The 23,634-nt window shown below is 35.5% G+C and overlaps 1 protein-coding gene and 1 long non-coding RNA gene across 2 annotated transcripts in view; both read right to left on the minus strand.

The window, feature by feature from the left end:
• LOC105363707 (uncharacterized) overlaps window positions 1-23,634 on the minus strand; it is a 142,068-nt gene that overhangs the window by 63,148 nt on the left and 55,286 nt on the right. The gene's annotated exons all lie outside the window — the stretch shown is intronic.
• LOC105363642 (uncharacterized) overlaps window positions 10,884-23,634 on the minus strand; it is a 28,913-nt gene continuing 16,162 nt past the window's right edge. Inside the window, exon 2 of the long non-coding RNA XR_912924.1 lies at window positions 10,884-11,359. This is a non-coding gene — a long non-coding RNA (uncharacterized LOC105363642). The remainder of the gene's footprint in view (window positions 11,360-23,634) is intronic.

A 23,634-nucleotide genomic window follows, 5' to 3' on the forward strand; every position in this document is an offset into this window, starting at 1 on the left:
CCCCCCCCCATCCCCCACCCCAACCCGCTCCCGACAATATCCTCTTCCCTCACCAACAAACGCTAAGCACACCACTACCACCACCACCACCAACGCTCCGCTCTCCTCTCCTCGCCACTCCGTCTTCTCCACATCCCCCTTGCCCCTTTGCTTTCTGCGTATGTTTTTTTTTATTCCTTTTTCATCTCGTTGCTTGACGGACACGAAGCTTGTGTAATTGACATTGGAATCTGATTGACACGAAGACTCTCGTTGAGAAGTAATCATCGTATGAACGAGAGAAGCTTGGATTTTTTACTCATACATATTTCGAATGATTCTTTATATAAATCAAAGAGCCTCTTTCTCCATTTTTATTTGATAATATAATTGTGACGAGCTGTATGAATTGCAGACGCCAGATTGGGGAAGAATTTTTTGAAAGGGCATTTTTCCATTCCCCTTTCTCCTCCATAAATTCCGATGACATAATAATCGGAATGCGTAATGCGAGTGGCCGTCGCTAATCGACAATAAACTTTAAAAATAAGGAATCATTATTGAGATTAGCAATTTCATCACGCTTATAGTGCATTATGATTGTGTTTAGACTATTTTTATTTTGATGTACTGTGAAGCAGAGTTTCTGGATTATTGGAAATTTTTCTAAATTACCACTAAATCAGCCCACGAATGCTTTACTCTTAAGAGTGAAAAAAAACTCGTTGAAAGAAAATTTATATCGTGGTAGCGAAGGAATTTTAGTCCGTACAAAAGTTGATAAATGCCTTAGCAAAATATATAAGATATTTTTATGAATGAAATATAGTGCTAAGCGATACTTACGATGCTGTACATTTTATTAGAAAGCAAAATATATATCATTTCAACTTTTGTACTTGTCTAAATAATATTAACAACATGTCCGTCGAGAACACGTAAAAGGGCGTATAAATAAATAATCTGTCGGTATTTAAAGCATAATTCAGCTTAACGTTAAATCTAACCTGATTACGCCTTTCTTAAATTACATCACAATAAAGTCGTGTATTTCATGAATTTTATGCGTACTGTTGCAGGCAAAAATTTAACTTAACGATATTTAATAATTACTGTAAATATGGCATGCACAAATCACCTAAGCCGAGCTTAAAATAATTTTTGACAAAAACGACGCTTTGACAATTAATTAATAACTTCAATACAAAATTAACTTTAAGAATTCTCTTAGAATAGCCGATTAAAATTTTACAATTACGTATTATGGTAATGGAATAGATAAAGCATATATGTGCAATTATTTTCACTCCTGTAAAAATTTACGATACCCTACGAACTTACACGTAAAATCATCATTCACGTCACTTCTGCGAATGAACAACGCAACGGATAAACGACAACGATATACAATTCTATTCTTTAAACAGATCGACAACTCTTACGACTTGTTACACAAAATAATCCAACGACAATTACGCTCGTTACACTGTTCGCTGAAAGCACGGCACTCGATATTGAAAAAAGGCGCGCTCGACTGGCGAAAAAAAAAAGCCAAAAAAAGCCAAAAAAAGCCAAAAAAAGCCAAAATAAGCCAAAAAAAACAGTCAGCCTCGCAGCCAGCGCGGATCGTTTATCAACAGTTTGGTAATATTTATTCCACCCTGTCAAGCTAAGCGATAATAGGCCAGCTGAAATCGCGGTATCTAAGCATAATGTAAAAGAAAGCTCGACTATCCGTCGCTCGCGCCAAGTGTCAGTCGCCAAGGCAGAGCGGAGAGCAAGGAAAACACCTACGCGAAGATTGCATGGACCGCGGCTACTTGGGGCGACGTTTTTCGTGAAAACGAAATGAGAGAGAAAATCCGTTCCTCCGTGTGCATTATTATCCACGTGTTGTCGAGGCCGAGCCTGAGATTTTAGTTGAGGAAGGCACAGAGAGATTGATAAGAGGGACGTCCGTAAAGTGGGCATTGTTCGCTTAAGCGCGAGGATGGTGCGGGAAACGATAAGAGGATATCGAGTCGAGCGTATACGCGCCTTTACGAGCCGGTTGCTGCTGGAACTTTAGGTTTAGTCTTTTTGATCCGTCAATTTGCATGCATCGCCAGAGTGGTTACGGACCTTTTTTTCTTTTTCTTTTTTTTTTTTTTTGCCATAAGGCGCGCACAAGCTATTCATCGTTGGTATACCAATGATTTATTGCATTTCGCGAGACCGAGTGACGTCCGGGTGCTTTTTACGGCAGCCTTCAATGAGGCTAAAATTAGATGTTCATTAAAATAAATCCACCCGTTCTCGTAATAAAGGATCCTGTGGAGCTTTTGCGTTGTCGAGGAATGGGAATATGAAGGATGAACGTCTTACCGTCATCCCGATGATTCCACCCCACCCCTACCCATCCCTCCCCACCCAAGAAAACATCCACTTATTTACAAGCTGCGATTCAATGCCACGTTGTAATAATCAATGCTGTACTCGAATGAAATAAAAAAAAAACAAACAAAAAAAAAAAAAATAAAAACAATAACAAAAACAAAACAAAACTTGGGAAATAGATGAAAGACAGTTTACACCATATTTTTCGTTTGTGAATTTATTTATTCCGAGCTAGAAATTCGTTTTAACTCTCGTAAGAGAGTAGGTAGTAGACGTAAGCAACCATTACTCGCGAGAATTGTTTAATAATCGAAGCAATCACTAGACGATAAAATTCTTATAACAAAATAAAATCAAACTTTTTTCAATATAAAAATATCATGTAATTTCAAATTTTATCTAAATCATTTGGAATTAGCAAATGTACGAAAAATGATAATGCACTTCGCATCATAGCTTTTATTTAACTGCCATTAAATTTATAATTAGTTTGCAGTATTATCATTCCTAATTAATTAAAAATTCTTAGATATAAAAACAATTACTATGCAGCTATTTTTAGTTATCAATTAATTACTTTTAATCTATTTTGAAAATATAGCTTGGCTTTACGAATAGATACATAATGCTGTAACGATGAAAATGTTTCAGAAAAATTGCTTGGAGGTCGAATAAAATCTGTCTAATTGGTTGTGAAAAATACATCGAGTAAAATATACGCGATGACTCGGCTGAAATCTATTCAATCGTCAAACTAAAATTTTACTCGACTGACTACATAAAGTTATTAGTAAATTAATTAAAATTTTAGTACTCGCATTTCATATAAAGACATTGATTATTCCGTTAAACGCCCTCAAATTTTATTTGACAATAAAATTCTTTTTCCCTTCAATTTTAAATGCGGAATTTTCAGGAAAATTATTATGCACGGAAATGTAAAAAAAAAAAATAAATAAATAAAAAAAAAAAGAAAAAAAAAAAGAAAGAAAACTTTTAATCACGTATTATGAAAATACAGTGATTGAACTCACGTTAATTTAATGACATTTTTCCTTAAATTTACAAAGTAACCGTCACGACTTTTATAATCTTTTTATTTATAATAATATGCAAGCACTAAGTGATCTACTTATTGAAAACAAGTCACGTTAAATCAACATTCATACGCTAATGAGACTTACGCAAATCTGAAAAAAAAGTGATTTCGCTTTATGCGATGAACCGTGTAATGAATTTTGATTAGCCTCGGTACAATGTCGTAGAACCTCTGTTTTATGCATTTTAATTATGAAAGTAATGTGCATTTGCCAAATAAATTAAGAACAAACATCCGGAAAAGTAAAAGGCATTCGAATAATTATAGACATAATACGTCAATAGTATTTGTTGTTTTTTTTTTCTTTTTTTTCTTATTTTATTGTCCCTTTTTTTTTATCCTTCGAAGCTCTTTCATTATTTACGCGAATGATTGCACATCGGCCAGCTTCTAAATCGATAAATATTATCCTTAATTATCGTTTAGAGCTTGTCATCTATAACATTACACACTAATACCTATTCTACCCAACTATCAACTATTTAGTAAGAAAGACCTTTTAATAGGTTTTCTCTTCTCTCTACTCAAGCGCACGCGCGATGATACAAAAGTAGTTGATAAAATTAATATGCATAACCGGTTGCACATATTCGCGCATGTTTATATCGATCACGCGCACCCAGGGGAATCTCGTTTAGCATCCGCTCGCTACGATATCATCGTGTATTTTATTAAGAGCTTATCTTCGTTATCGTTGTGTGTGATTGTAAGGTTGACTTTTATTCGACGTGTAATATTTTTTTTTTTTTATGCGAATGTCGTACGAAAATTTTGCATACTTATCGAACGTTAAATTTGAACGTGTCATTATTATGTCTTTTTTCTTCGTTTTCTTTTTTTTTTTTTTTTTTTTTTTTTTTTTTTCTTTTTTTCTTTTTTTCTTTTTTTTCTTTTCACAGCAACACAAACATTCTTTTTAATTATTGACTCGCTTTAATCCATGCTTCTATCGAAAATGCGAAGTGAGAATAAACAGTTTCACAACTTGCAAACTGTAAAAATTTACAGAAAGCGTAAGCATTGAGCTATCGCGTTTGTCGGCGATTTGCAATTTAAAATTGCCACTAATATTGTTATAATTTCATTTAGATTGATTTAGCAGAAAGTTGAATTTTAATTTAGACATTTTTATCCAGCATTAATTATTACATAATAACAATTTTTAAATATATTTTAATTTAATCTATTAAGACTATTATTACAGCGCTCTTGTAACTTATAATAAGCAATTATTTTATTAAAATTTTGCAGACACGATTTTTGTTTATCTTGTTAATTATATCAAAATTTTAAACGTTTTACGGGAAAATTGATAGATACAGGAGGCATAGGTCACTGATAGATGCATTTATATGTATTTGTCGTATGTAGTTGTCGTAGGTAGCAATAAATGTTGTCAAAGTTTTCATTGTCTTCTGCAAATAAATAATACCTAAATCATAATATTTTTATGTTAATTATTATTTGAAAATTAATTTATTGATTATCCGGTGATAAATAAAGCTTAACATTGACAATATTTTTACCATTAAGCATATATATTATGAATAATTCGTGGCTCAATCAAACGCTATGATTATGACTTTTAATAATAATTGATTATAATTAACAACTATTCAAATAATAAAACTCAAAATTAAATTATAATTACCATGCATATATACAATAATTTGTTTATTAAATACATAATAAATATCCATAATTCCTACACACAAATACATTTCATAAATTCATAAGTTACACGCGATAAACACGGGAAAATAAATTTATGCCAAATGATTTACTTTTAATACAATCCACTTCGCGATCAATCTATGCTTCTTACATCTATTAATTTTACCTACGAAGTATTTAAAATTTCCATATAATAAATGTGTAGAAGTAAAGATAGAATTTCAGTTTCGTAGAATTTGATTAGCTTAGCCATAAACGAGTTCTAGCGCGTTTCTATATATTACTCTATGATAAGCCTTTCGCCGTTTTGGCACTTCAAACTCGGCTCTCATAACTTTTTCTGCAAATACTGTATGCAAAATTTCAGTCAAATTACACAACTACAAAGATACATTATTAAAAAATATATATATATATATATATATATATTAAGCTTCATGACGGCCAATCATGCAAATTTCAAATGCTACTTAAACGCATCATTAAAAAAGTGTTTGACAGTCGCTTATGCGAAGTCAATTTTATACATTACATTCTTCATACATCCATGAATAATATTATTAAAGAATGGCTTTAAGACCGTGGCGAATGCCGTTTAAAACGGTTTTTTTCTTCAACCCGCCAATGTAAAACGATTTGGTTTTACAGGGAAAAATGAAGCTCCTAATATAACCGAGAGATTACCAACACTAGAGATCACACGAGTCAGCTATAAAATAATGTAAAAGAAAAATATTAGCGCTCCGATCGAGATAGATGTTAAGACCCTTGAGAGATTGAGAAAGCCAGATGAGGATTAATAAAAGTCACTCCCTGACGACCTCCACCCCACCACCCCCACACACACCCCCTCTTCCCCCACCCCCATCCGTCAATCCTCCCATCCTCTCACTTCTACTCTTACTTCGTCACCCCCGCCGCTCAAGTAATCCAGAAGCGTTGCGCAATTTCCATGGTTTCGGCAAGTAGCGCCGTTAATTGTGGTAAAATCGCACGACGATCCCTCGCCACATAGAAAGTGTTAAAAATCCCACGGTCGAATGAATCAGGCGACTTCCCCTGACCGTGTTATCCTGCTAGGGTACGACGGGGATCCTTTAGTGGATGTGGCTCGAGTCTGAGTCACGCGGCCACCCGGAGGAGGTAGAGGTAGAGAGGAAGCGAGGAATTTCATTGGTGGTCCGGGATCTTCGAGACGAGCATCCGGGAGTTTACGGGATGTGCCCGTGACGGACAACGTGAAAGTTTTCTTCGATCTGCACTTTTTCGTATTCTAATTCGTGCTGCATCACTACTTTTTTCTTCTAATATTTATGAGCCAGCTGCATTGTAGTCCTTGTTCCCGTTTTTCATTGTTTATCCAAATTTTCATAGCTTTAAAAAAGCTCCGCGGGAGAGTTGAGAATCTTTGATGCATCGTCGAGATAATTACAATACTTTTCCTAACTAATTACTTCCTTCTAAGAATATTTATTCTAAAACTCGGCATTATCTTTTTAAGCGTTTTGACGGCTCGTCTTCTTAGCATATGTAATTAAACCAACTTTATGGCTTTTATCCGTTGAAAATCTTCGAATCGTTCTCTCGAGCATTTATATTTGATTTTCTCATTATTCTCGTAGAAAACTATCGAGTCTTCAAATTTAATTGAAACAAACAAACAAAACAAAAATTGTAATCGCCAGTTTCTAAGCCAAATGCATTCATTTCTTATCTGCTGTACGCGATATTTCAACTTTTTAATGATTCTTTCGAGGGATTATTATTTTTCTATGTGAAATAATATCATTGTAAGAAAAATCATTACACAGTTAAAAAACAAAAATTTTGATATATATATATATATATGTGTATGATGGTTTTATCCTTCGTAACAATGATAAATTTTATTTTAATGCATGATTCTTCAATAATTTTAAGTATAAAGATAGAAAAAATTGTGTTGCAAAAATAATTTATAACGTCAAACAAGCTTGATTTATTTCACAATATTATTTATAATATTTGCAAGACATTAAATAACTAAAATGATTATTTATTAGCTAATAGATATTTGTGATCACTTATTTACGTACATTTTTTTGAAAATTTTTCTTTATTTTATTATTAATTTAATCAAATGAAGCAATAAAATAAAGTTATTATCAGTCTGCACTTGTAAAACTTTATTGAAAAAGTTCATAATCAAGGATGATTTATGCATTTGAAAATATCAGCACTAATAAATCAACGACATCTTTTAATTCTCGTGAATTATTGTCGCATGACGGAAGCTTACGCTTTGTACATAATGAAAATCTGATATTGTATACACTTGGCTAAATATTTCAATTTTTTCCTTCAAAGAAAATTTCATTCTCTTATAAATTGTATTGAATTTTCAACGTGTACGTTCATTTCCCGTGTATTAATTTTTATCCTCAAATTGTAAGTTTTTTTTTTTTTTTTTTTTTTTTTTGCAGAGCCAATAGAATAAAATCTATAGTGTGAGCGGTTAATAAAGGATAATGAATTAAAGGTACTTAACACGTGTATACGAGTGAGGTAGTATTTTTATAAAATCTGCCGCTCAATTTAAAATCGAAGGGCAGAAGATTTTTGTTCGTATGAAGCATAATAAAGTGAACTTGAAATGCGTTTAGTGTCCAAGAAGAATTACAGAAATCCCTCGTTAAAATCTTGTACTGACACGTTCTACATTCTTTTCTTCTATAATATACTAAGAATATTATGTATAGACGTAAAACCTGCAACCTTGCGGGGATAAATGCAGCCGGTATGCACTGATGACTGCAAAGTGCCGCTGAAAATTGCCAGCTGTCTGCTGCTTCAGGAGCAATGACAATTACACCGGCGTTTCAACTTTTTACAACGTTAAAAACATAAGTGAAAACATTATTGCGATACTTTATTTGCTGATGTAAGGCATGCATAATCGCTGTTTTATTTCAAATTACTTTCGCGAAGACGCGCAAACGAGAATTGATGTTATCTTATGTAAGGTGACATTCGATTAACAAAAGGCCATAAATATTGTCGCCGGAACGAGCTAAATCGTTATAAATTATCGCCTTCGTTTCTTCAGATTTGTTTTCAATTTCTTATAAATATTTTTCTACACCAAGGCAAATAGTATATTATTGTTACAGCATGCGCAGTCCGTAATATTGTACACAAATTAATTATAAGACGTCAAAGCTGCAAATTTTTGTAATATAAGGAGAATAACGAGTGCGAGACCTTCCGCTTCTGATAGCGTTGCTCTCCTGATTTATTTAGCCTTGAAAATCATAGCTTTGTTGAATTCAATTGTGAAATTAGCGTGTGTCCAATATTGCAAATTAATAAATCACTTGTCAATTTCATTAAAGGCGATTCACGATAGTTACTATTCGGTTACTTTAAATTGAAAATCCTCTCAACGTATGTCAATGCAAATTTTTATTTATGATGATTACTGCACTCGAATAGTCTTGAAAACTTCTTAAACTCGATAAATAAGAAAATAAAAAGAAAATAAAAAAAAAATAAATATTATATAGTTGTCCCCCATATATATCCGCACATCTGCGAATAGTTATTATTAATTTATAACTATAAAGTACATTTCATCTACTATAAAGTGATTAAATCTCGTAAATGAAAATTATAAAAAATGAATGCACTTGAGTTAGGGTTCAATAAAGATCTCAATAAAATTTTAAGATAATAAGTGATAAAAACGCTTGAAAAGGGAGTTTTATTGCACTTAAAAGAAATATCTAAATAGTAGTATTAAATTTTTATGATATTTCATGGAATTTTTTTTATTTCACGAGAAACAGACACGAGAACGCAATGAATTCTTTTTTTTTATATCTTTACATGTTAAACTAAATATAAAATGAACAATTGTAGAATATAAAAGATTATAATAATAAAACGGGAATTTCACGAGTAATTGGGATTTGTTTTGCCAATACTCGAGGTCAATCCATTATATAAGTTCATTTATTCTACTATTTACAACTTATCGCGATTGCATTATTTTAAATAACAGAATTTATACATCAAAATGTTAAAATTCACTCTCGCGCCCATGTATTCACGTACACGCGTATAGAGGGGTGTGTGTGCGCGCGCGCGCGCGCGCGCTCGTGTGCGTTTAGGTTGCTTGCTACTTCTCTACTTATTTGTTTATTTCTTTCCTTGTCTAAGTGTGTATATGTGTATAGATTATCCCATGGAATTCAACGATGTTTTGTAAAATCGACGCCTCTATAGTAGAAAACGAATATCATTTTATGAAAGTAATACGCCTAATTATCTCTTATTAATCTAATGAAGAAAAGGAAGAAAAAAAAACAGAAAAAAGTTTGTCAATATTATAAATAAATACGTGTGGTCATACTGTATATCCTTCAAACACTGAAATATTTTTCAAATTGATGGTATTGTAATTACATACAATTACGCGATTGTTTAGAGTTTCTAAGAACGATAATTGCCCGGTAACCGAAAAAGCACGATTAAATCCTTTCGCAAAATTAATAATATATTTTTAAGTATTTAATTACAAACACTACCCTCAGCTCGTTTTGGCATTTTGAGAGGAGGGTGGTGGCGGCGAAATATCAATTCTTTACGAAATCATAGCATCATCGTTTTTGTAGGTCTAACGAGAAATATAAATATTGTTACGTAGGAGATCACCATAGTTGAATGATAAGCATCGACATAATCGGAGATAGAGTTTATTAAATTAAAAAAAAAAAAAAAAAAGAAAATAAAAAAAAAGATAAATAAGAGAAAATAACAAGTTTCAACAGTATTTTATGGTTGGACGTACGAGGAGTCCCAATAGATAACTGAGTCACAAACTCTTGTGATATGTCGAGGTATGACTGGGATTAATTAATCGAGAGGGTCATATGCGTTAACCGAGGTACCACCAATCGTTAACGAGTATTAGGCTTAAAACGCGGAAAGATGGTATAGATCCCATGGAAACGGTTACTCATTGGAGGAGAAATTCCCTCGAGGTCAGTAAGTCGATAATACGGCTTTTCATACACAATGCACTTGTGATGTTAACGGTAGCCTCTAAAAACGCGCCATTGCGCATCCGCGAGTGAACGTTGCAAGATGGTGATGGTAACGATGGTGGGCGGTGGAGTATGAGGTGATGGTGGTAGCGGTGGTAGAGAAGTGGGGGAGGAGAATGAGGAGGAGAAGGAGGACTTGGGATGCAGTCCGTTGGGGTTCGTCGCGCAGCTCCGAAGTTCGAGGGCAAAGCGATTAAGTAAATCGGCGCCCCTCGTTCATTCCCACGCTTGGCTTCGTCCTGGCAACCTGCACTTAAACTGAATCGGACAATCGCGCGTCGCCCCGCTGCCGGCGATTTTTCCGTCGAGGACGAGTGAGTCGTTTGCCGGATGGGCATGAGAGCCGATGTTTATCGTACGCGAGGCCAAGAATCCACGAGCATGTGTCATTTTCGAGGCTGATTTGGGCCTCTCGTCCCCGGTATTGCACGAGCGCTTGGGATTCGGCTCGGAGCTGCTTTACTTTTGCTTTCCACTCGCTCGTGCGATCGATCCTAATCGTAATCAATTCGTTTTATTGGACGCGGCTCGACTTTATCCGCCTTTCTCATAAACTACCTACACGTCCGCTTTTATAACTTATCACTATGGACAGTTGACGAAATTAAAGCTTATTGATAGAAGATAATAGGTTGAAATTTTTTTTTGTATTTTGTTTTTTGTTTTTTGCCTTTTGCTCATTTCATTCTTAATCTTGTGAAATTCTTGTTATCGCTTTAATGATGGACGAGGGATTTTTAAGTTGTACTATCGTTGTGACTCGTAGAACGAATCTCGTTTATCTGGATTCTTAATCGGGCATTCTAGTAATATATAATTTGCTTATGAATTGGCTATTATTATTAGGAATTAATGCTGAAAGTGATAATCCGTAGTGCTCCCGTAAAATTATTATTAATGTCATGTAATGGCGTTAAAGTTTCTCTCATCCCATTGTAATAATAATTATGGTTGTTTTATTGAACAATATGTATAATGGGTATCGTGCGCAATGCATCTTGTAGTGCACTAATATGAAACAGAATTTCTCCCTTATCTCAGTACATAAAAGATTTTTATAATAAATTTTGATATAAATCGTAAGATTTTATGTGTTGTAGCTTACTCGCATAAAATTGACGCTATTGAAGTGCAATCGGCTACATACCTGAAACAGAAAAGAAAATAAACGTATTCAATGACTTTATATTTAAATTAAGAAAGTTGAAATTTATGAACATTCCAAATAATTATCAGTTATTAAATCCATTGTTGTTATAAAATGCCGATAAATAAGTGCACGGAATTTACGAAAAGATTGCGAAGAAAAATTAGCGAGTACGAGCCAGTAGTGAAAATATAAAGCACTCGCTGGAGGTATAAAGAATTATGAAAATCGAGTCCGCGGTAAAAGTATTAAAGTGTTGGCTCGTAAGTGAAAGAATTATGTTCGTGACGCCACAATGCGTAATTTTGTTTTTGTTCGTAGACAAATGCATATAAACTGGGCAATGATAGTGCACTTTCGTTAAAGAATCTATTTCGTAATTATTATTTCTCTCTCTCTCTCTCTCTCTCTCTCTCTCTCTCTCTCTCCCTCTTTAAAATAACATACAGTACTTAAGAAAAAAAAAAAAAAAAAAAAAAAGTGAAAATTTTACCCAAAAAAAGTCCAAAAATTACTCTCTCTCTCCCTCTTTAAAAACACACACAGCATTAAAGAAAAAAAAAAAAAAAAAAAAAAAAGTGATAATTTTACCCAGAAGAAGTCCATACATTATCCACTATGAGGCTTTACAAGCTTATGAAATTTTTGTGTATAATGTCCTCGTTTTTACTTTCCGTCTCCGTTAATTTGAGCTACCAAATAAAAAGACAAATTATTGTTAAATGGCCGAGAACTTACATTTTATTTGGGAACTATAATGTTACTTCAAGATGACTCGGAAATTGAAAATGATTATTATGCAATATAAAATTACAACTTTTCCAACAATCCAAACGTAAATATGTATGATTTCAGCAAATAGGAAAAATAGTCGACGATAGATTTTTAATAAACAATATCTTGGAAGAACATGCAATCACGCGTATCGAACTATTAAAAATAACAATGCCGAGAATGGCGTGTAATAACGATGGACATCCACATCCACGCACACGATTATTACGAAATGTAAGCAGAGGAATTATAAAAGTTAATAAATAATAAATATAAAAACATTTCAATTTCATTTGTTTGATTTTTTTGTTTTTTTTTTTTTTTCGTTTGGTCACGGATAGAAGATTGGAAAAAAAAAGAAAGAAAGAAAAAAATAGTAATCCAACAGTCGTAAAAACCGCATTGCTATCGCTGTCAATAAGCTCAATGATGAAGTCGAAGTGGCCGATTGGAGAAAATTTTGCTTATTTTTGCAAACGATAATTCAGGCGAACGTTGCTTACTTATGAAATTATATTCACCATATTCCGTTGCACTATGAGCGCCATTGCATAAGCCATCCAATTTATCCTTGGCAAAATTGCTCAGCTTCATCCTTTGCAACCAAATCGCTCGAACAACCATATTTCATAATGCAACAATGCGCGCGCCGACTGACCCAATAATTTACACCGATATCACACTTATCTAAGCTCCAGATCGGACAATGTCACAACATAGGAAATTCCGGCAGAGACATTGACACGAGTGCATCGTCACATCGGAATTCCCTTGCACTCGATTCGATTCGGATCGCGCGACCACAGGTGATGAGATAAGCGGCCGATGGTAAAGGGGAGCGGCTTAGGGAGGGGAGCAAAAAAAAAAAGGAGGGCATTTTTCATTTCATCTGCTGCGGTATCTTGCATAATCAGCCTCAAGACGATGACATTTTCAGGCGGAGCTCACTGGGAACGCCGCCGTTACGAGGCCATGAGCCTAGAGCCTGTAGAGCCTGTAGAGCCTGTAGAGCCTGTAGAGCCTGGAGCCTTCTTCTCTTCTTGGACTTTTAAACGCTCGTTTTATGGTAAAAAGAATCTCACGACATGCTGTTTGAGGGAACTTTAGTGCTGGAACGGACGGTACATTGGAGGTAATTTTCTTCGCCGAGGTTAAGCTTTGCGCTCAATTCTTCTCTTTCGACCCGAAGGCGAAATTTGCCTTAGAGTCTCTCGCTCTATTGTCCTCTGTCTCTCTTACTGTTTCCGTTCCCGTCTTTTCTTTTTTTTTTTTTTTTTTCTCTCGTTTTTTTTTTCGTCTTTTTTTTCTTTTTCCTTTTTCTTTTCCTTCTTCTTTTTTTTTTTTTTTTTGGTTTATTCAAATGCTTATTTCTTCTTTTTTTTTTCTCCTCGAATTTTTACTACAAGTGCCGAAACAATCAACAACTCCAGAGCAAATAGATTTTTGTAGAAAACGCATTTTAATTCTTACCCTCTCGAGTGCCATAACAATTGCCAAGTTATACACTTTCTGCAGAGTTTGTACAGTTGGTAATGATTTATTTCATCGTCTACCTAATACTTCAAGTTTTTTCAAATGTTTGTCCACATATATCTGATACCATTAGATTTTAGAATACCAACGATACAAATTTACTACTGAATCTTTCTTCTAATTGGCAAAGCGAACGAATCAATAGATGCAATTTATAAGACTAAATCACCGTAAGAAATAAAAATTGGCAAAATAACCAATAATAGCGTGGCAATTTAATGCTTTTTATAAATATGAAGAAATTCACTTTATTTAGTTGGGACGAGCTGCTTGTCAAGATGTAGACTCTATTTATACGCTAACCTATCCAAAATCAATTTTCATTTTTAATAATTTTATGAATACAACTTGCCAATTATAACAGTTCCAGTTGACAACTCTAATTAGAAAGGAATGGCTTAACTATTCTTTCTCTTCGATGATGATAATAACTTTTTTGTTGTATTTCACCGAATTCACGACAATTAATCATACAGTTATATAGTGAAAATATTTTGTGATAATTTGATAAATAATTAAGCATGGATTTTCCATGCTCCCTCCCTCTTCATAAAATACAATAAATAATAAAATTCTTATTTCTAATGTAAACGTGGCTCATTCAAAATCCTTATTTAACTGTCTACATTCGGCTTAAAATTTTGTAACACATGATAAATATAAAAGAACAAAGTGCTGTCTAAGATATTTTTATAAAGTGTTCAAATTTATCATGATAATATGATACGTTAAAACGGGATTTTATGTAGAATCATTCGTTTAAATATGACAGATCTCATATTAAATGCGTACATAATGACACCATTTTACTTAATACATTCTGATATAACGGTTAATTTATTTTTTATTTTGATCCCAAAGTAAATTTCGGTTACTTGTTTCTTAGATTTATATCCTCTTATAAATTGTAACGACAATGCATGTATCCATTACGTCCTCGTTTATACAATAATTAGTTAAAGTTAATAAATCACGCGAGTAAGGTAGTTGGTTAGTATTCGTCCACTCCCAATCATGAAAAACGAAGAAAACTATTATTTCAATGTTTTGTGCGCGATGTAATTTAGCATGCAAAAATGCAAATAAATAATAGGCCAAAATTCTGTCTAAACTGCAAATAAATTTTCAACTGCGCCGTAAATGACAATGATTGTTCCCGGGCAGTAAGAAACAATTAAAATAAATTGTTTCCAAGTAGCAAAAACGTAGGGACATTCTCACAAATTTACAAGCGAACGCTGGCGCCATTCGCCATATCTGGTAAATAAAATTGTAAAATTTAAATTGTAAACAATTAAAAATCATGCCGTACGTCCATATTGAGAGCTTAAAAATTCATCGTGTAAGCAGTTTCGAATGGTCCGAGCGTCGGTTGTCGTCGGCGTATTTCTCCGAAACGAAATTGTTTCATTATACCGTCGAACACTCCAATTATCCCGCGGACGTTATCGCTTACGCTCAAGACCTTTCTCCAAGTGCATTCAAAGTAAAACTCATCTCCAAAAGTAATCCCTGTTTTCTTCTTTTGCTCTCGTCGTCCTTTCCTTTCATAAAATCGTCGCTGACGACCGCAGCCAAGAGGTGGACAAAAACGACGAAAAACAAACTTGGATACGCAAACGCCGTAATGTAACGGAAGCTGGCGCTCCTCGTAGTGTCACGTTGCAAGTTAAATCGTGCGAAATGTTCCGTGGCAGGGGCCCTCCCCACCCGCCCCCTCTCGCCACCTCGCGCTCTCATCACGGCCCAGATGGAAAACGTGGATCTAAGCTTACCGTTCCATCTCCGAAGGTCATCATCATCGTTCTCTCACGAGCCAAGTGCGCGGGAGGATGACAGTGGCGTGCCATTTTACTTTCACCTTGACGCTGAAAATCGGCGATCGCGAAAAGAGAGCTAATGGGTCACACGTCGACTCTCTCGCGCGGCAACAATGTGTCCCATTTGCGGGCACGACTTCGCTCCCCAGCCGAACGAGGAGTCTCGGGTATCAGCCGAGCTCGGGTAGCGCTCCGTCCTTCTTTATCTTCATTTTCACGAGTCCGGTCCTCGAACCTTCGCGCGACGCCGAGTCTTTGTGCGATTGGCTTCTTTGTGCACGTCGCGGGCGGAGCTGGAGGAGAAGTGCGCGGTGTCGGATGAGGCCGAGAGGGGGAGGGGGAAGGGTATGGGGGGGGGGGAATGGGGTATTTTATTGGGACGAGGTCTGTTTTCGTTCTTGAATTCTTGAAATGTCTCGGGAATTGAAGGAAGGATGCAGCAGCTCCTTGCAGCGGTAGATCAGGATTTCGAGAGGGTGGAACAAAAGCGGTAGCTCGGACGCGTTATCTTGATGGATTTACGGGGTTATGCTACTTTCACGAATTTTGAATCGACGGTCTCCCGTCTTTTTTCACTCGAAATGATTTATTGTAATTTTAAGAATGTGGCGGACGATTGGGCGGGGCGGGAGGGTGGGGAGGAGGAGGAAAGGAAAGGCCGTTATTCGTGAGCGCATACGTTAATATGTGAACGCGCGAACAATGACGCGAGCCCGTATCACGTTGATGTAGTGGGCCAGTGAATCGCCGTGACGCTGCTTTCCGAAATACACATTTGACCGATTTTATTATAAAAACTTGCTATAAATTATTCAATATAATATTTGAAAATAGTTGGTTAAAATTGCTCTTGACGTCGAAATGAAAATTCAAAAAATTTACGTTCTTATAAATTTTCTCTATTTAATCGATAATCTAAGAAACCCGTATGTGTGTTCTGTGCATGGAGTTTTTCTAATTCCGCTAGTGTCATCGACAATAAAGAACTTTGCCTGTTTTCATTTTTGTTTTTCTTGTTTTTTTTTCTTTTCTTATTTTCTTTCCTTATGCAATTTGGAAGAACTTTTCATAAAGGTTATGTACAAGCTGAAGGATGTCAAATCTTAAAGAATAAATTTTAAATCTAATAAAGGCGATTGAAAATATTGAGTTGTCAAAGTCCTTATCAAAATCTTTAAAATCGGTGGAATTGAATTAGCCTTATGAACCAATCGAACTATTTTCAATGGAATTGTGAGTTACTAGCTATTATAATTAAATAAATTACTCATAAATTATGGATAAATTGTCTTTAAAAAATAATTGATCAAATAATATTAGCATAAATTAAAAATATTGTAAGATAAAATGCTATATAAAGTGAAGATTTATAAATTTATCCATTGGATGTATAATGACATTATAAATGATCTCTTGTTAAATGACATGTAACCACTCATTTTTTTCGTAACTCGATGTGTTTTTTGCATTAAAATGTATTTTCCATTACCGCAATATTTATTTTAAATGTAAAATATAGATTTAGATAAAGTCGTTTGACAGCATTTATATTAGATTTATATTAAATGATGGAAATTTGTACTTGAGGCACAATAATTTATCTTCTCCAATCTTAAATATTTTAATTGCTCCTTATAAAACATACATTATAATTACTATATGTTTCAATAAAATTTATAAATGAGTTTAAAAATATGGTAATTATGTTTATACGGTCTTTAAATAATTCATTTCCATCTTTTATAGATACTATCATCTTTTCAATTTACCGATTATTTTTACTTAAGTGCAGCTCATAGAAAGGAAAAAAATCATATAAAAAGTTTCATTAAAGCGATTTTCTTTTATTAAACTAATACGGGTGTCGTTGCCGATTGGCCATTCGCGCATGAAAAATAAGCTGAATTATCGTGGAATTTATAGTGTGTGATGCTTTTTTTTTCACACAATAAATCACACACAATCAGCCACAAGTGCGTTTCTAGATTTGCATTCGTGTATATGCGTACACACACACACACACACACACACACATATATATATATATATATATATATATATATATATATATATATATATATGTGTGTGTGTGTGTGTGTGTGTGTGTGTGTGTGTGTTAGTTTGTTTGTTTGTTTGTTTGCGCTTGTGCGTGTATGTGTTAGTTTGTTTGTTTGTTTGTTTGCGCTTGCGCGTGTATGTATGTACGTACGTATCTATGTGTGTGCGTATGTATGTGTACGGATGTTGGTTACTCTCGATCCTACGACGACGTTAAAATCGTCGTGAATTTTGTCTTACCTATTTTCATGTTTCGTGTGCGCTGCCAACCGTCGGCACGATAAACTCACAAGATCCAAGCAATAAATTCAATTCAATTTCAAAATTTATGTAATCAGCTAGACAATCGTCCATATAACAGTTCGCCAGTCTGTTCCTCTATTTCTCAAATCGACTGGCAAAGACAGTTCCGAGCAAGCATAAAAGAAACGAGAAGAAAGCTCTTCACTTGTCCGTAAGGTGCTCGAGTCGCGCTCGCGAGCCTACGATCCTCGCTTTTGATATTTTTATCTCGTAGCAGGAACGAGGGACATCGCTCGAATCCTCGACGACTCGGGAGAAATAGACTTTACGGCCTTTTGTGCCTGGATCTCGTGATCGATGACTGTGACGTTCGTTAACCGCTTTCCCGCGTGCACCATTCTTTTGAAGCTCGGCGCGCTTTTATTGACAAATGACAACGGGATAATTGCAGCTAACGAAATCCTCGTCGCCCTCGATCTCTAAAATGAGTATACAAGCGCCGTGCCATTTCTTATTTGCGTAAGGAGTCGTTGCCGGTAAGATTATGCAATGTCAGCGGCATTGCTAAGGTTAAACGCGATGATATGGTACTGCGTGTACGCGCGCGCGCGCGCGCGCAAGTGTGTTGTCATCGTCGAATCCAGCACGGAAGACAATGGCAAGGCTTTATCTTTCTCTTTTTGGCTCCTACGCACACCATAATGAAAGTCTAGATCTACTTATGGTAATGTTATAATGGAACGTTGATCGATTAAAGCTTGCTTCTTTCTTGTTTTTTTTTTTTTTTTTATGGTGTGAACCTTGTATGGACGGAAAGGTAAATTAAAGGAAGTTCGCTAAGTAAAGTTATTTTAATATCGAGTCGCGACAATGGAGACGTGACATTATTTTTAATCGCCTCATTATTTGTTCACTTGTCCATTAAAGTTTTCTGCATAATTTGTCATTCATTTGAATTGACGTGATTTTTCATGATTAATAATGTACAGGAGAATTAATTGTACGTTTCTACTTTCTTAAAATGTCAACATCATTATCTTTCGCTTGCTAGCCAATTACGCAGCATTTATTAACATTTATAATTACGAAATATCAAGCTTTAATATTAGAAAATCATTATTTATACGATTAATTTAATACTATGACACTGACCAAATTTTTCTTTACATGGTATAATCTCATAACAGTGTTGACCCATCGTGCCTATGAAATAATTATACAATTATATCACTGTCAACGTTTGTTCTCTCTCACGTAGTAAGTACACTAATTCCTAGTTAATCTTATTCTTCATTAACAATATGATTATATTTTTAATAAGACAATTATAATGAAAGAATATTTGTTGATAAATCGTTGGTAATAAGCCGGTAAAAGGAGGAAAATATCGTCAATTATTATCATTTTTCTGCAAAACAGTTACATAAATGTGCATTATATGTATCTCGCAGATATTTGTAATTTTTCCACAAGTTAGCAAAGATAAGCTGGGAAATGACGACGTGAATTAATGCAAGCAATAATATAATATAATTAATTAAGACAAACATTGAAATGCATACGGTAATTTAGAATAAACACTAAAAATATACTCAATCTTTATAAATTTATTAATTAGAATTTTATTATAATTAAAAACTGAGACTTATTAGGGAAGGAACTTACGTGTACTTATGAATATGTATACGTTAAAAGAAGATAAGAAGAAAGATCATTGCTTATAAATTTTTACTCCTTATTTCCTTTTAATTTTAAGCGATATTTTCTGATGATCTCCTAATAAAATGAAAACTTTTTTTTAACGTGTATTGATTAATGGACATATGGTGTTTTAATATTTAAAACTAACTTCGTCGAGTTTTATTTACAAAAATGATTAAGTATAATTACAAAAATTATATTTATAAAGAATATCTTTCGACTAGGGATACGTAAGTACGTGCAGTTTTATCAAAGAAAGGAAGACCTCACGTCTTACTATAATAACTACTTAATCTTTAATAAGAATTTCTCACATATCTTAACGACGACTATTACAATACGAAAACAACATTTGTTTTTTAACACGTAGAGTGAGTTGGTACGCCTGTAATAATTTCCTCGCGTTATATATTATCAAAAATATCGCTGCCATTAGTCACTGCAAACAGTCTAATCTTAAGGTAGAATCAGAGTTTTCCGCAATATTTTTCGCACAATTTTTCAAGGCTGTTAGCCTTGACACGAGGTCACTTCGTAACTCCTCCGGCGTCCATAAAAGAATCTCCAAACTTTTCACTCACAAAAGTGTCTCCGTTCTCGAAGGAACAAGAGAAAAAAAGTGGCCAAACTAAACTCTCATTATCCTTCCATCAATCGACTATCGGCCATTGTCAATCCGTGTAAGGGCTATCGACCGGTTAAGCCATGTCCATCTTCATCAAGTATCCTTATCTTCAATTTCCGTAGAAAGATAGAAAGCAAACAAACAAATAAATAAAGAGAGAGAGAAAGAAAAATACCGCGAGCACTAAAAAGATGCAAGGATACAGGGGTTGCTTGCGACCCTTTCATTCGGAGTCTCGAGTTTCTAACGTCCTGAGGTGAGGCTAATGAGAGCGAGCGCACGAGCCATCGGCCCCGTGAAAAATGCCGAAAGTGAAATTGATTTCGTGTGTCACTTGTCGTGTCGCAGCGGAATGTCTCTGCCCCCGGAGCGAGTGAGAAGTAACGTACTTCGTATGCTTTCGCGCATACGTGTGGGAGCGCATGGGACAAAGGTACGTAGAGAGACAGCAGCAGGGACGGCAACGTGCCAATGAAGTCCCCCCACGTACACATACAGGTATAAGCGTATCCCAGCGGCGAACAATGGGACGAAAAAAAGGGGGGAAACTTTCTCCTCTAAGCCGCCCGAAGAGATCGCCGGGAGATGACAATGATCGTAATGCTTAAAGGCTCTATCCGCGAGAGGCGATGCACGCCCGATATACCCTTGCCACTGAAAATGTATATCCTCTTAAGGGGCTCTTCTATTATCTCTCTCTCTCTCTCTCTCTCTCTCTCTCTCTCTCTCTCTCTCTCTCTTTCCAAGTGTGGTGCTTGTGCGCGCGTGTGCGCAAGAGCCACGAGTGAAATTTATATTGCGCCACGATGCCGACGTGACGATGAGCGAGATAATAAAGGTTGCTTGTACATGCCGACTTTCCGTTTCATCAATGACGCTCGATATGCCTTTTCTATGTTGTAATTGCCGCGCCGCAGCCAAGCTTCATTTCGGCTATAAAAATTACTCGATGCTCTCTTTTGTTCCAACCGAGACGATAAATTCGAACATCGGAGATAAGATTGAATGACTATTAGCCAAGTGATTTTTTATCTATACTTTCTTAATGCATTTACAAATGTTACGAATTGTAACGTTGACGGAGTTATAAAATTTCTGATCCAACCGAGAATAAAGACAGTGAATGACCCTTTTAATGCCGTTTAATGCCGCTCCATACGCATCTTCTTTCAACGGAATTTTCATTTTCCATCTTATTCAACGAGACCATTTTTAATTACGTCTCCCTATTGGCCTAAACGTAAAAATATACAGATTGATAATGAAATACTTAAATGCCTTACATGACGTTTAATAATACAAAATATATACAAATTTATTCTAAACTTTCGTAAAGCTGCTCTTTCCCGTCTTTATTTGCCAATAATGTAAAAATAATATAAGTTGGCCAGGCTTCTTCGCACTCGTACACACCCGCACGCACGCACGCACGCACGCACGCACGCACGCACGCACGCACGCACGCACGCGCGCGCGCGTACAAAAGAGTAAAAAACAAACAAAACAATAACACATAGTATTCATACTCAAAATAGTCAAACATTGTAGAATGGGAAATAGTTAGAATGGGAAATTCAATCGCATCGTTGATATTCTCAAACTGAAATACTCTTGATTGGGAATTACGTATAATAGTTGCCCCGCTACCATTATTTTACCAACACAAGATTTTTTAATTAATATAGCTTATTATTATTAATGTATGGCGATGACGTTGTTAATAGGGAGGAAATATAATTTGGGCATTTTGAAAATTTTTAAAACAATACGACGTTTGCCATTGTAGCTGCAAAATTCCGACGTTTATTACTATTATTCAATTTATAGAGCCATTGGGATACCGTGAATGGAAATATTATTATTTGAAAATGAATTTTCCGCCCGGTCGCTTAATGACACTTTAAAGATCGTTTCTCAAAATAAATGTCTTGTCAAATTTTTTCAAGGAAAAATTCACAAGAGAATCTCATTGATTGACATTTATCACTGACAAATTTAAGGCTCGTGAACTTTTTTCAAAATCCTATGAAAAAGCACTATAAATAGGAAAAAAGCAACGGTCATCCGTACCAGGAAACCGATTATTCCCCGCCCGAGGAGCGCGCGAGCTCGCGTACACCGCACACAAATATAATCTTCCATCCTGCGTAGGCCCATTGATGTGCAAATCGGTGTAATTTTTTCCTGACTTTCGACTTTCCTCGACGAATCCAATGGGAATGGGACACGTTTTATACGTTTTGCACTCCATAAGCGTGGGTGCGATAATATCGTCACTCTTTCTTTTATATAGGACTTTCTTCCGTGAATAGACCAAAAGCAATTACAGTGGTGAATCGATCTAACGACTTCTGGGTATAGACAACTTAAAAAGTCACGTCTGATATGCGCGGCTACGCGCACACGCGTGCTCGTACCTATACCTCCGTATATCCACATATATTCCCCCATCACGAGCCAAGAAAAGGCTTCGAGATTGAAAAATGCTAAGAGAGACTCGCCGATTGCGATTTATCCGCAAACTTCGGCCCTCTCTATTTTCTAATCAAAATCCCCATGAGATGATCGCGCGCTTTTGTCTCGATCCGAGGGAAAATACGGCCGTCTGCTTGGCATTACCGTTCTTTACCACCCAACAACCAGCAGATTGCATGGGCGAGCGCTGCGTTCGTATCGTTACTGGCCTGGACGATCATCGCTATCGCTGGGAATAATCGGGGGAAACGTTGAATCCAACGGAGACGGCAATGTTATTTTAAAGACAAGTTAACGACTTAATTAATTTTCATACATTCGCTTTTATTCGAATAATCAACGCGTTGCTGGTTTCACGAGGCACGAAATGTCCTTCATTGGATTATTCGTCGTAGTAGGGAGGTTTTGGTTAAGGATTTTCCGAGCATTCGATCAAACAGTTTCAACGTTTCGCCCCAAATTGCTTAGCCCAGCTATATTTATCATACCGTTTTTTTTGCTAATTTCGCGAGCCGATAAATGCCGACGTACATTTAATTGGTCATAGGCAATCTAAGTCGAAAGTACTTGAAAGTTGAAGATACTTTCGATCTTGGAGCGCGTTGGCGATATTTGCTCGATATTATCGATCATAAGCTCGAGAATGACTCATAGGCTAAGCGAGCGAGCCGTTGACTTGGAAAGTCAAAAATATCTCAGGAATTACAAGTTGCTTACTAAATAGCTATATTTTCATAATTTATAAATTTCATTCGATAAATTATAAATACCAACACGACGTTGTAAATTAATCGGGAGCCCGTAAAATTTATTACTCCTTACAATAGATATTATCCAAAAGTCTAAAGAGCCGCATGCATTTTCATAAACTAGTTGACACGAAACGAGTTTTCACTCGGACACTCGAGCACTCGAACACTCGAGCACTCGAGCCAACGTAAAGCCAATGCCTTTTATAAAAATGTTAATTGATGAAAATTATGGAATCAGCATTTCGAGTATCGTTACAATGTTTCGCTCTTACGGGCACACGAAAACCACTCGTC

This window comes from Ceratosolen solmsi, unplaced genomic scaffold, assembly GCF_000503995.2.
Source record: "Ceratosolen solmsi marchali unplaced genomic scaffold, CerSol_1.0 scaffold3, whole genome shotgun sequence".
NCBI lineage: Eukaryota > Metazoa > Arthropoda > Insecta > Hymenoptera > Agaonidae > Ceratosolen > Ceratosolen solmsi.